This window comes from Schistocerca americana, chromosome 6, assembly GCF_021461395.2.
Source record: "Schistocerca americana isolate TAMUIC-IGC-003095 chromosome 6, iqSchAmer2.1, whole genome shotgun sequence".
Classification (NCBI taxonomy): Eukaryota; Metazoa; Arthropoda; class Insecta; order Orthoptera; family Acrididae; genus Schistocerca; species Schistocerca americana.
The window spans coordinates 241,254,179-241,269,159 of NC_060124.1; positions in this window are offsets into that span (position 1 = coordinate 241,254,179).

Sequence of the window (14,981 nt, forward strand, 5' to 3'; positions counted from 1 at the left end):
TTTAAAGCCGGCGGCAGGCATAAAACATCATCCGAAATTATACTGAATGCTTTCTCAGAAAATTATTTTGAACAATTAGTTAATGAGCCCACTCGAAGCGTAAATGGTTGAGAAAGCATACTTGACCTTTTAGCAACCAATACTCCTCGACAAATAGTGAGTGTTGTGACGAATACAGGGATTAGCGACCACAAGGCAGTTGCTGCTAGGCTGAATACCGTAACACCTACAACCATCAAAAAGAAACTCAAAGTATATCTATTTAAAAAAACTGATAAAAATGCTCTTAACGCCTTTTTAAGAGACGGTGTTCACTCCTTTCGATCTGATCATGTAAGTGTAGAAAAGTTGTGGAATGTTTTCAAATGGTTCAAATGGCTCTGAGCACTATTGGACATAACTTCTGAGGTCATCAGTCCCCTAGATCGTAGAACTTCTTAAACCTAACTAACCTAAGGACATCACAGACGTCCATGCTCGAGGCAGGATTCCAACCTGCGACCGTAGCGGTCACGCGGTTCCAGACTGTAGCGCCTAGAACCGCTCGGCCACCTCGGTCGGCGGAATGTTTTCAAAGAGATAGTATCAACAGCAATTGAGAGATATATACCACATAAATTAATAAGTGATGGTACTGATCCCCCTTGGTACACAAAACAGGTCACATCGTTGTCGCTGAAGCAACGAAAGAGCATGCCAAATTTAAAAGAACGCAAATCCCCAAGATTGGCAAAGTTTTACAGAAGTTATAAATATGGCGCGTACTTCAATGCGAGATGCTTTTAATAATTTCCACAACGAAATTCTGTCTCGAAATCTGGGAGAACACCCAAAGAGATTCTGGTCATACATAAAGCACACCAGTGGCAAGACACAATCAATACCTTCACTGCACGATAACAACGGTGAAGTCACTGATGACAGTGCCACTAAAGCAGAGTTATTAAACACGATTTTCCGGAACTCCTTCACAAAAGAAGACGAAGTAAATATTCCTGAATTCCAATCAAGAACAACTGCCAAGATCGGAAACATAGAAGTAGATATCTTCGGTGTAACAAGGCAGCTTAAATCACTTAATACAGGCAAGGCCTCCAGTCCAGATTGTATACCAGTCAGGTTCCTCTCAGAGTATGCTGATAAAATATCTCCATATTTAGCAATTATATACAACCACTCACTCACAGAAAGATACGTACCTAAAGACTGGAAAATTCCTCAAGTCACACCAGTACCCAAAAAGGGAAGTAGGAGCAATCCGATGAATCACAGTCCTGTATCACTAACGTCGATTTGCAGTAGGGTTTTAGAACATACACTGTGTTCGAACATTATGAAGTACCTCGAAGAAAACGATTTATTGACATATAGTCAGCACGGATTCAGAAAATATCGTTATTGTGAAACACAACTAGCTCTTTATACTCATGAAGTAGTAAGTGCTATCGGCAGGGGATGTCAAATTGTTTTCATATTTTTAGATATCCAGAAGGCTTTCGACACCGTTCCTCACAATCGTCTTCTAATCAAACTGTGTGCCTACGGCGTATCGCCTCAGTTGTGCGACTGGATTCGTGATTTCCTGTCAGAACGGTAACAGTTCGCAGTAATAGACGGAAAGTCATCGAGTAAAACAGAAGTAATATCCTGCGTCCCCCAAGGAAGTGTTGTAGGCCCTCTATTGTTCCTGATCTATATTAACGACATAGGAGACAATCTGAGTAGCCGTCTTGGATCGTTTGCAGATGATGCTGTTGTAAGTAGGCTGTTTAGGTTTGTATGTTGGTAACGCCACGTAGCGCTCTATGTGAAAGTCACTGACTGTGCTGTGTGAAGGCTGTGGTTGGTTTGCATTGTTGGAGTATATGCTATTGTAGTGTTGAGCAGTTGGCTGTTAACAGCGCGTAGCGTTGCGCAGTTGGAGGTGAGCCGCCAGCAGTGGTGGATGTGGGGAGAGAGATGACGGAGTTTTGAGAGCGGATGATCTGGGCGTGTGTCCATCAGAGACAGTAAATTTGTTTGACTGGATGTCATAAACTGATATATATATATATACACTCCTGGAAATTGAAAAAAGAACACATTGACACCGGCGTGTCAGACCCACCAAACTTGCTCCGGACACTGCGAGAGGGCTGTACAAGCAATGATCACACGCACGGCACAGCGGACACACCAGGAACCGCGGTGTTGGCCGTCGAATGGCGCTAGCTGCGCAGCATTTGTGCACCGCCGCCGTCAGTGTCAGCCAGTTTGCCGTGGCATACGGAGCTCCATCGCAGTCTTTAACACTGGTAGCATGCCGCGACAGCGTGGACGTGAACCGTATGTGCAGTTGACGGACTTTGAGCGAGGGCGTATAGTGGGCATGCGGGAGGCCGGGTAGACGTACCGCCGTATTGCTCAACACGTGGGGGGTGAGGTCTCCACAGTACATCGATGTTGTCGCCAGTGGTCGGCGGAAGGTGCACGTGCCCGTCGACCTGGGACCGGACCGCAGCGACGCACGGATGCACGCCAAGACCGTAGGATCCTACGCAGTGCCGTAGGGGACCCCACCGCCACTTCCCAGCAAATTAGGGACACTGTTGCTCCTGGGGTATCGGCGAGGAAAATTCGCAACCGTCTCCATGAAGCTGGGCTACGGTCCCGCACACCGTTAGGCCGTCTTCCGCTCACGCCCCAACATCGTGCAGCCCGCCTCCAGTGGTGTCGCGACAGGCGTGAATGGAGGGACGAATGGAGACGTGTCGTCTTCAGCGATGAGAGTCGCTTCTGCCTTGGTGCCAATGATGGTCGTATGCGTGTTTGGCGCCGTGCAGGTGAGCGCCACATTCAGGACTGCATACGACCGAGGCACACAGGGCCAACACCCGGCATCATGGTGTGGGGAGCGATCTCCTACACTGCCCATACACCACTGGTGATTGTCGAGGGGACACTGAATAGTGCACGGTACATCCAAACCGTCATCGAACCCATCGTTCTACCATTCCTAGACCGGCAAGGGAACTTGCTGTTCCAACAGGACAATGCACGTCCGCGTGTATCCCGTGCCACCCAACGTGCTCTGGAAGATGTAAGTCAACTACCCTGGCCAGCAAGATCTCCGGATCTGTCCCCCATTGAGCATGTTTGGGACTGGATGAAGCGTCGTCTCACGCGGTCTGCACGTCCAGCACGAACGCTGGTCCAACTGAGGCGCCAGGTGGAAATGGCATGGCAAGCCGTTCCACAGGACTACATCCAGCATCTCTACGATCGTCTCCATGGGAGAATAGCAGCCTGCATTGATGTGAAAGGTGGATATACACTGTACTAGTGCCGACATTGTGCATGCTCTGTTGCCTGTGTCTATGTGCCTGTGGTTCTGTCAGTGTGATCATGGGATGTATCTGACCCCAGGAATGTGTCAATAAAGTTTCCCCTTCCTGGGACAATGAATTCACGGTGTTCTTATTTCAATTTCCAGGAGTATATATATATATATATATATATATATATATATATATATATATATATATTATATGACTTTTGAGCACTATTAAGGTAAATACATTGTTTGTTCTCTATCAAAATCTTTCATTTGCTGACTATGCCTATCAGTAGTTAGTGCCTTCAGTAGTTTGAATCTTTCATTTAGCTGGCAGTAGTGGCGCTCGCTGTATTGCAGTAGTTCGAGTAACGAAGATTTTTGTGAGGTAAGTGATTTGTGAAAGGTATAGCTTGGTGTTAGTCAGGGCCATTCTTTTGTAGGGATTATTGAAAGTCAGATTACGTTTCGCTAAAAATATTGGCTGTCAGATTAGTGTTGATCAGAATAGGTAAAGAGCGAAATGTCTGAGTACGTTCAGTTCTGTTCAGCTGTTTGAAAATCAAATAATCTAACAGGTTTATCAGCACAGTAATTCATTAAATTTTTTTAAGGGGACGTTTCATATGTCGACCCTTAACCGAGGATACCGCAATGGAATCTTCTGATTTTTTCTTGTCGTTTCTTATAATTAGTGTAGCTATTGTTTATTGCTAGGGCGTAATCTTAGAGATAATTTCCTTTATAGTATTAGTTTTTCATTGTTGTACAGTAAAACAGTTGTGGCATGCATGTAGATTTGCAACAAGTATTTCGCAGCTGCGCTTGCAATTAACGAGATATTATTTTCAATGCTATGTTAAAGTGTTTTATTATTTTGTTCTTCAAATTGTGCTTTTCTGTGTTATCGTATGAAATATTGTGACAATAATAGCGTGTGAAAAACGTAATACTATGCTCCAAAGTAAACTGAGAAATGACAGTGAAGACGAAAGCAGTGTGTTAGCGCCACCGTGTAATGAATTAACTAATGTTCAAACTAGTAATTTGGTAATTGTGCATAGGGAAATGGAGTGGACTGCAAATAATGGTGTAGACAGTGAAACAATTAGTGAACAGGGAAGCATTATCGATCGATCGGTGGGCAACAGCTCGCTTCGGGAATCCGAAATGACAGGACACAATTTCGCAAATACTGTAGATTCTGGTTTTGGATCCTCACCGTTTTCTCAAATAAGTCAAGACACATTTTCTGCTTGTCAAAATGTGAATGTTGCCGGTGCAAATTCACTGTCAAAAAGCACTGAGGAACATGTTTCAGACACCAGTGCATTGTTATTACAATTAATACAACAAATGGGACAAACGCTTCAAAAGTTAGACACAATGGAACGAAATCTTCAACAGTTTGACACCACGCTTGAACAAACACGTGAAGATTTAACTACTGAGTTACATAACATCGAATCGAAATGTCAAAAAGTCTGTAATGATGTAAAAACACAAATTTCTGAGCATTTTCAACCTATTTTTTAGCGGCATGAAAATGCATTACAGAATCACGAAACAGCCATAAAAGAACTGCAAACTATTGTTCATGAAAATCACGAGACCTTGCGAGCTAAAATTGACTCAGTTGCATCTTCCGATTCGGTTACGCTACTTACAAAAACTCAGGAAAACTTAAAGGACACAGTGGATACTCTAAAAATTGGTTCAGAAAGACACGTGGAGGAAATTATTTCATTATCAGAGAAAGCAGTCGGACTTTCGGATCAGCTAAATAATTTATCTTAATTTGTCTACGAAGGTGGATGATAATCTGAATGACACAAGACCGGTAGTCTTTAATGATACAGAAGAGTACGAACAAATTAGGAAATTCAAACAAAATCAGAATCAAATTAATACGCAACACCAAAGAGAAATCCGGGAAGTACAAGATCAGTTGACACAGGTAATACAAGAATTACATATTTCATAGGACACTCACGCTCCACTACAGGAAGAGGGACATAGAAATACTTAACAGCCACAAAATAATAACACAGTGCACTTCTGAAATTATGAAAGAAATTGGCAAGGTACACCGAATTTTGAGATGGAACCGCCGAAACGACGTAACAATGACCGATATGCGCCCCCCCTCATGATGATTTTGACTATAAGCTGTTTATTACTACACGTAAATTCAAAACATTTAAAAATTCCGACAACGACATTCATCCACAAGCGTGGTTTCATCAATTCTCTCATCGTTTTCCTCCCAACTGGTCATTACAGCACAGATTAGATTTTATGTGCGGCTGTTTAGAGAATGAACCAACTGTAAGAATGCGATCGGTCATTCACGATTGTCACAGTGAAGGAGAATTTCATCATGCCTTCCTCTCTGCATAATGGTCTCAAGCTACACAAGACCGAGTAAAGCATAGCATCATAATGATGAAAAATTTCGAACAATATGAATTTTTCAGACTTGTGAAATATTTTGAAGACATGTTGCACAAGAATCAGTACCTGTCAAACCCATTCAGCCCCTCAGAACTCATCCGCATTTACTTAATCAAATTGCCTGAACATTTACGACATATTATTTTGCAGGACGTTGCAAAGACGACATTGAAGCTTTTCAGGGACTGTTACAAGAATTGGAAATTGACACAGACAATCGCGGGACGCGAAAACAGGAACACAACAATTACAGGTCACATCCGTCACAATTCCGCGATGAAAGAAATTATAACCGGACACGACAAGGCTTTTCTTACAACGTAAATCGTGACCAAAACAGACACCACCAGTATGACAACCGTTGGCAGAGTAGTAATAATTACAGGGAAAGATCACCTCTCCGCGGTAATGACTATCACAGAGACAATCAGAGAAACAGACAACATGGAAACCAAAATAATTATTATCAAAGGAGACAGAATAACGTCAGACGCAACGGTCCACCGCGCTGTTACGATTCCGGTAGATATTCTCCACCACATGACCGACAAAAAAGAAACTATGTAAACTACCGACAAAACGACAGACCTGAATTTCATCAGAACTGGCGGGATTCAAACAGAGAAAGGCCCTCTCGACAAGGTGAATTTGTAGAAGTTAGATCTCCAAACCCCAATAACGACGCGTGCCAACAAAGGGACAATAAGCAATGACTCACACCGCTGGCAGCCACAAAACGTACTTATGAAGCTGACGACGTAGCTGCCGTGGCTAAAAATTACGTAAAAATGGAAGACATTAGGAACATCTTACCTCAGGAACACGACGTATAACAACATTGCATATTCTGTGATTCACATTACAGTAAATGACATAAAATTTAGGGCAGTACTTGACTCTGACAGTGCCATTTCAGTAATTAGTGAAACAGCCTACTTACACTGTCATTTACCATATTGTAAAGTCCTCAGATGATCAAAACGACTTGCAAAATGATTTAGATAAGATATGTGTATGGTGCGAAAACTGGCAATTGACCCTGAATAAAGAAAAGTGCGTAGTTATTCACATGAGTACTACAAGAAATCAGCTAAATTTCGATTACGTGATAATTTACACAAATCTGTGGGCTGTAAATTCAGCTAAATACTTAGGGATTACAATTACAAATAACCTAAATTGGAACGATCACATAGATAATATTGTGGGTAGAGCAAAACTAAGGACTGCGATTCATTGGCAGAAGACTTAAAAGGTGCTGCAGGTCTACCAAAGAGACTGCTTACACTATCCTTGTTCGCCCTATTCTGGAGTACTGCTGTGCCGTGTGGGATCCACATCCGGTGGGACTGACGAATGACATTGAAAAAGTACAAAGAATGGCATGGCGTTTTGTATTATCGCGAAATAGGGGAGATAGTGTCACAGGCATGATACGTGAATTGGAGCGGCAATTATTAAAAAAAAAAAAAGTGGTTTTTCGTTGCGACGGGATCTTCTCATGAAATTTGAGTCACCAGTTTTCTCCTCCGATTGCGAAAACATTCTGTTGGCAGCCACCTACATAGGGAGAAATGATCATCACGATAAAATAATAGAAATCAGGGCTCGCACGGAAAAATTTAAGTCCTCGTTTTCCCGCGTGCCGTTCGAGAGTAGGACGGTAGAGAGACAGCTTGAAAGTGGTTCATTGAACCCTCTGCCAGGCACTTTATTGTGAATAGCAGAGTAATGACATATTGTGAATAGCAGAGTAATCATGTAGATGTAGAGGTAGATGTAACAGTGACAGAAAAACGCCAAGAATGAACAAAAGTCCATCAGCTAGTGCTGACTGCTTCCGCGAAGCACCCGGCGCTACTGAGTCGTTCCTGGATTGTCGTTTATTCTTCGAGTCATACTGTTCCTCTTAATACTATTCAGTAAACGATTTTCGAATCAGACTAGTTCTGGAATTCTCTGTCGAATAGGCACGTGAAATTCCAATTTGAAAGTAATTTTGTTTGAAATGGGAAACAAACTGACGTTTTATGTTGTCACTGGGTATCGCATGAAAGACGCGAAGAGCAGTAATTGTTTGAGCTGACTCCAACCAAACAAAATTGTAGTTATCTACCGAAACACCAGAGGGAATGCCCCTGACGACACTTAGGAGAGACACGAGGTACCCGGAAAGGACAGACGCTATGGTCGTGAAAGCATTAGACTCAGTATTTCGCACTGTGCACACTTGCCAAGTATTGGAAAGTTTGTAGAGTGCGATGTATTGCGTTTACTTCTTTCACGAGCATTGCGCACTGCGAACTGATGCAAGTGCTCGCAAACTTTAATCTAGATGAAAAATTAGAAGGCAGTACTTACAAAGGTGCAGTTGTATAGTTGGCGCTGGAGGTATTTACTCCACTGTTGTAGCAAGCGAAAAATATATTTCCGGCATTTTAGCTATATATCAGTAAAGACGTTTTGCCAAGTTCAATGCAAAAATATTCCTTCGGAATTAAAGGAACTAATCGCTGGGCAAGAAACTCTTTATCGCAAGCAGTCGGTTCGGGGCCACGTACCAACCATACAACTGCACCTTCGGAAGTATTCCCCTCTGATTTTTCTTCTAGATTAAAGTTTTCGAACACGTGCAGCAGTTCAGAGGAACGCATGAATTCAAGTTATCCCTGTGATTTGTTATCTCCAGAGAGTTGCTTTACGTTATATTTATTGGAAGTTATCACTGGAAGCCGTGTGGCACGGGAAAGAGGGACAAAGCCAAGAAACAAAGTTCACATCTGTAACAAGATGTGAAAGTAGTGAAATATGGAATCATTCCCCACAAAATGAGCTATTAAAATGTGGTGGCAGTTTTTTCTGCTGTGGAAGGTGTATGAGAAGATGACTGAGTTTCGACCCCGTGTGTGAGAGCATCAAAGATGGTCGTGACAGAGGCGACACTTGCCACTATGAATTGTACCCATCATCACTGCACATCAGAGAAGACAAGAGGTGCTAACGGAGCCTACTGCTGACAGCACTTACCAGTCGTTTCCCCTTGTGTGTGGGTGCGTGTATGATTAACAGTGTGTGAGAGACACACACGAGGTACGTGACTGTGTTATAAGACTGCAGAGCGTTTTTATTCAGTGTTGCCGCCGTGAGACTCCTCTACGGGGAGGAAACGTTACACAGAGTCAAATGTCTGGGGATGCTGTGTGTCGAGAAGACTAATTTATTGAGTTTGATCGCCTTCCTACTGCGCCGCCGTGACGAGCAAACGTCATCAAAGAAATGAACCACAGAGAGACAGAAAGGAAAGTTCAGCCACCTTTCGCAACAACAACACTGTGAGGACCGCAGATCCACAGAGCGCACCATCTTCAATCTCACGGCGACAGATACAGGCACATACAGACACGGGTGCAGTTTGGCACTTCAGAAATGAATTAATACCACATTTCACCATGCGATATTGCTGTCTTCGACATATTGAGGGTGAAATTATGGTCAGTTCTGATGTGGTAACGCTGTTTACGAATCTACTCTTTGTATCTATGTAATATCCCAGTTCTTTGTAAGTGAAGTGGTCGAGCAATTTAGTACAGGACTGTTGATATTTTGTAACATATCGGGAATACGATATATCGATTTGTCGACGGAAAAATATCGACCACAAGAAAAAAGACTGATGTCAGCTGCACTTTGTAAATATACTTCGAGTTTTGGAGCTGTATATTTAAGTAAAGGAAAACTATTCATGTTTATGCTTTGCGATAACCACGTTGCTAACAATTGTAACTGCATGAACGTGGTACAATAAAAGATGTCCGATAGGTCCATCGTTCGGTTTCGTCACATATCGGATTTGTCCTGAACACTTCAAGTCGGCTTCGCTGATTTTTTTTCATTTCGGCAAACGCCAGCAACCTAGCAGTCGTAGTGTCAAAATTGCATGGTTAAGTTAAACGTTGCAGTTTCTGTTGGTAGAACCGAGCGCCGATTACGTCAGCATTTCACCTCACACGTCTCCGCCCATCGCTAAGACCAATCTAGTCATTTAGATTTTTGTTCAGCAGTTTCATTAACAGCTTTTGAAAAATGCTGATGCGAAGAAATAGCGTTAAAATTTTTTTTAACGCAACTGGTTTGCTATTTCTTCAAATCGAAAATCTTGTTATTCCATTCTCACCGCCAACCCCAAATGCAATCGGACTAATTCATTGTGCTACCTATACTTGCTTCAGACAGACAAAGAGAGACAATGGACATAATGAAAGCTCAAAAAGTAGTAAGATTCTTTCGCACAGTGAAAGTAAAACTATGTTCTATTACAATTTAAAAAGAACTGTTTCAAATATTTACCGAAAATTGCAAAAAAATATAATAAAAAATAAAAAATAAAATTTTAGACAAATCAAAGAAATTAACAGTAACGTCCAGTTCACCATCGAGGTTGAAAAAAGCAATGCATTGCCCTTCCTCGGTGTCCACGTCTGCTACAAACGAAATGGGTTCCTTGGTTGTTGCGTCTATAAAATACCTACCCACATCGATCTATAATTGCACACCGTAATCCATCAGCCAGTACGGAAGCTCACTGTGTTACAAACATTGGTGCATCGTGCTCCGCGAGGTGAACCACCAATGCGATGTCTTCAGGAATAACGGCCACAGCGTTCGTCAAATAAATGAAGTGATTTTTAGCAAGAATCGCAATAATCACAGACGATGACCGGAAAAGAAACCTGCTTCCTTGCCCTTCCGTCACTTCGTGGCGGGCAAGATAAACCGACTGCTGAAATGACACAAGATCAGATCGATCTCCAGGTCTCCCACAAAAATCCGTCAATTATTGCGACCAGTTAAAGACGCAGCAGGTCTCAGAATACCTGGGATCTATATGATGTCTAGCAAATGGGGCCAGTCTTGCGTCGGGCGAGCAGTACGTGCAGTGGAACAACGCAGGAAGGAGCATGAGAGCTTTCGTCACCTACGTTACGCGGGGAGATGTGCATTAGCTGAGCAAGCTTCAGAAAACGGTCATAGGATGATATTATGACGAACCCTCTGTCGTGGCTCGTACTAACGGCTTCTGAGACTGTGTAATCGAAGAAGTCATTGGAATAAAAATCACCAATAACAGCCTAAATAGAGACGGTGGCCTGCAGCTGAGCATTGCGTGGGATACAGCGATCGAGTGGTTAAAGGTGGAACATAGAACACCCGATCATTGTATTCCCATACATGTCGATGCTGCAAGCACCAGTGACATCTCAGCCGCCAGCTGACGTGTGTAGGGGTTTGCTGGCAGTCCACTGACAGTCATACCACCTGATGGTTGCCAAGGAGTGCTTGGCCGAAAGCTTGTGTAATTTTAATCACCTGACGTGGCTGGTAACGCGAGAACATTTTATTCTGTGGATGTATTTTATGTGCGAGCGTATGCTTCCATAGCTGCTATCGTCGCCTGTAGAACCTTTTTCATGTATGTCACTGCGCAGTCAAGTTACAATTTGTTTTGGCCAGCTTTGCTTGTGACCTTCGTAAGGCGGGTGAATACCAGAAGCTTCATAAAACGCAGTTAAGTTTTCCATAAACATTTGGATGCAGACGGTGGTGGTACGTTTTCCTCTTGTGCTCAGCTCCTCATTTGAATATTTTATTCCATATCTATCTCTTATTTTATTCCTTTGAAGTGCGTGCGTATATCTGGAGCCGGGTGGCGGGGGGTGAAGGAAGGGGAACTGCATCCATGCGTGTGCACTGGCGTATCCAGTGATGCTCTCCCTTTCCTGCTCCATTTATTTTTGCATTTTTTAAATCTATGGAATTATGGAACTATGATTCGCTGTGCGAGGTAAAAATGTTAGCTAGGTACCTCAAAAACTTTGCATCCCCAAAATTCTCCCACATATGTAACACTAGGTTTTTCTCCTTTTTTTTCCCCTCAGTTGAACGTGTTTCGGCATCTAGAGGTGGGCGTCATTTTTATTATTTAAAAGTTTGACTGGTTATCGATTTCAGTTTTAAAACTTGTAACGTGTACATTATATTTTCCAAAGTTTGCTCACATGAAAATGATTTAATTTTAAGGATAGAATTCTACATGATGAAACGCTTTCGTATATTTTACAGTTTGATAGTATGTAATCTACAAAGGAGAGTGTTTTTTTTTTTTTTTTTTTTTTTTTTTTTTTTACTTTCGTGAAAGAGAAATGTCTAGTGTATGCTTTACCTGGGAATAACGGTAATGTATGTTTTGTACTTACATTTTCCATAGTGCGGTGCGTAATTGCTACGTTTCTTTCTTGATTGCAATCATAAACACTGGTTATCACATTTTCTTAAAATTACAACCCGTAAATAAACAGACTACCGTAGCACAGTACGACGGAAACCTAAGTACATAACATTTACTGTTCTTACCCTTGAGAAATGTGTACAGAACACAGACATCAAAGAATATACAATCACAAACAAATTAAATACTATTACCAAATATGCAGAATAATACATCAACAAGCACAGGATATTAATACAAATAAATAAATGACAAAACGATGTAACAAAATTGGATTCGTTAATAAGTCAGAATCAAGAACCCGAAAGTAACTTAAGTTTGCTTGCTCGTTCACCGTATCTGTTCAGGATTGATTCTGTAGTATCTAGGTCCAGTGCAGTTTTGTTACACAGATTTGTCAATTATTTATTTTGAAGCCATTTTGACTACTTTTCGACCGTGACTGTCTCAAGATATATGTAAAGGTCTTTTTAAATTACCAGTACCAGTCACCAACTTTGTCAACTTTTGTATTACTTATTTATTTAGCGACATGTTTCGAGGGTTAAACCTCATCTTCAGGCTAAATGGCATTACAAAAAACAACTTTACAATAGGGCCATACTGATGTTACATAGTCTTTTCGTAAATGCTGTGGTCATCCTGTGGAAGAAGAGAAAACCCAGTAAGAGGCGACGTCACTTTGGAAGCTAGACTGATGGTTGCACGAAAATGTTTTGTAACGGTTATTCACTTTCTTCTTCTGGCGTGGCAGTCTCGTTGTGATGCGTTGCGGTCTTTTAATTTCCGTGGCTCTCTTGGTCACTGTCCACAAATTGCCACCAACATAGCAGTAACTTGGAAACACGATCACAAACAGTCCTGTAGTGCAGTGGACAAGATGGCGGTCGAAAAACAGCTGGTTTCGATTTCACTATCGATTTGTCGATCTGTGTGGTGTCAGATGTTTACATGTCTTCTGCCCGTCTTGTTATCGTATTACGGATGTAGGTTGACGAAATACATTACTAACTGAGCACCTGTTACAGTATTATTGAACACATCATGATATAAACTATTTATTTTACGTATTTCTAAGCTATTGCTGGGACTAGAGTCAAACGACTGTCAAGTTAGTTATCTTTTATTCTAGGAGTGCTGTAGTGAAACTGGAAAATAAATGTGAATATTTGATGTCTGTCATTTCATTCAGGATCTGGTTATTCCCCGTGGTCATGGATGAATATTTCCATTTGTTCCAAGATGTCCATTTTCCAGCTCTTTTCAAAATTATGTAGTACTTCGAGATCGTTGTCTATTGTAAGACTGTGTCCTGTTTCATTTATATGTTTCGCTATAGCTAATTTATTCGGTTTGCCAAGTCTGAAACAGTCAATGTGTTCTTTAAAGCGGTTCTTAAAATTTCATCCCGTTTGACCAATGTAATATTTGCTGCAATGACTGCATGTCATTTTATAAATTCCTGATTTGTTACGTTTCTCTGTGGAATGTGAGATGTCATGAGTCAATTTCTTTTTTAAGTTGTTCATGGTGGCAAAGGTGATCCTCATGTCCGTTTATTTTAGTGTGGTATGAATGGGAATAAATTATTGTTTATGAAACTTCCTGGCAGGTAGGAAGTGCGTCCCGGACCAGTACTGTGTGTGTGTGTGAAATCTTATGGGACTTAACTGCTAAGGTCATCAGTCCCTAAGCTTACACACTACTTAACCTAAATTATCCTATGGACAAACAGACACACCCATGCCCGAGGGAGGACTCGAACCGCCGCCGGTACCATCCGCGCAGTCTATGACTGCAGCGCCCTAGACCGCTCGGCTAATCCCGCGCGGCTCCAGTACTCGACTATGGGATTTTTGCCTTAAGGCTAGGCGCAAATTGAGACGCGTGTAGCGCGTGTGGCGCGACGCAGCGCAGCGCGCGTTTTTGTAACATCCCAGGTTCAAATGGGACCGCGCAAATTGCGACGCGACGCGACTCGGACGCGACACGCGGCTGCGCCAGGTCGCGCGGCGTTGTGGTTGAGGCACAGTTTCTCGCGCCGCGCGTCGCGCTTGCCTCGCTAGCATCGTGGGAAATTTGAGGAGGGGAGCGGAAAAGTAGCCCAGCCATATGCTCACATCGGAACGGCGCATATCAGCAGTGGTAGTATTGCCAATACGATAAATTTTGCCTCACTGTGTACTGAATTTTATTGCCTTTGGATAGTGTTTCGTTTTTCGCCATTTAAACGCTCCAGCTTTCTTCGTTAGCACGTTATACTTTCCTGTTATTTATATCTGCGTAGTTTTGTTCGGTTTTTCTTCTGTCAAGAAAAATGTATACTTCAGTAGCTGATGAGCTATTGGCCGCTGGAATTTGCACCATATGCCTCCGTGATGTTTTCAGATCGCAAGAAGGGACAGAGGGTAGTGAATAAGGAAGCATGGAATATTATAAAATCATGTGATTAAGAATCAAGGCAGGAAAGTAAAGCAAGGTTATATTCTCTCTGCCTAGTAAGCTAGCGTATCTGTACGATCTGTTACAAAAATTTAGAAAGGGATAATCTCCACAGGTGTGATCCCTTTGTTCTTGTGGTAAAAAGCGTCCAAGATCTGAAGTATAGAAGTTTCACTGTGATTACTCTGATATGTATATAATAATGTAATACGACACACTGTACTACATGCTTGTGAACAACATATTTCCACTGCAAGCTAGAAACAGCCGAAAATCAGTCACAAATGACAATGTTTTAATTGGTTCGCCGTGATGAGAAAAACCATTTCAATTGTGGCATGGACATTATCAGCATTAATAAACTAATTATACAACAACAGGCTACACAAATGAAGAAAATGGTCGGTATTATTACGAAAGAAGAATATCCTAAAAGAGTGTTATGATTAGATATTTTTAATTTGTTGAAATGTGCTGCTGACAAAG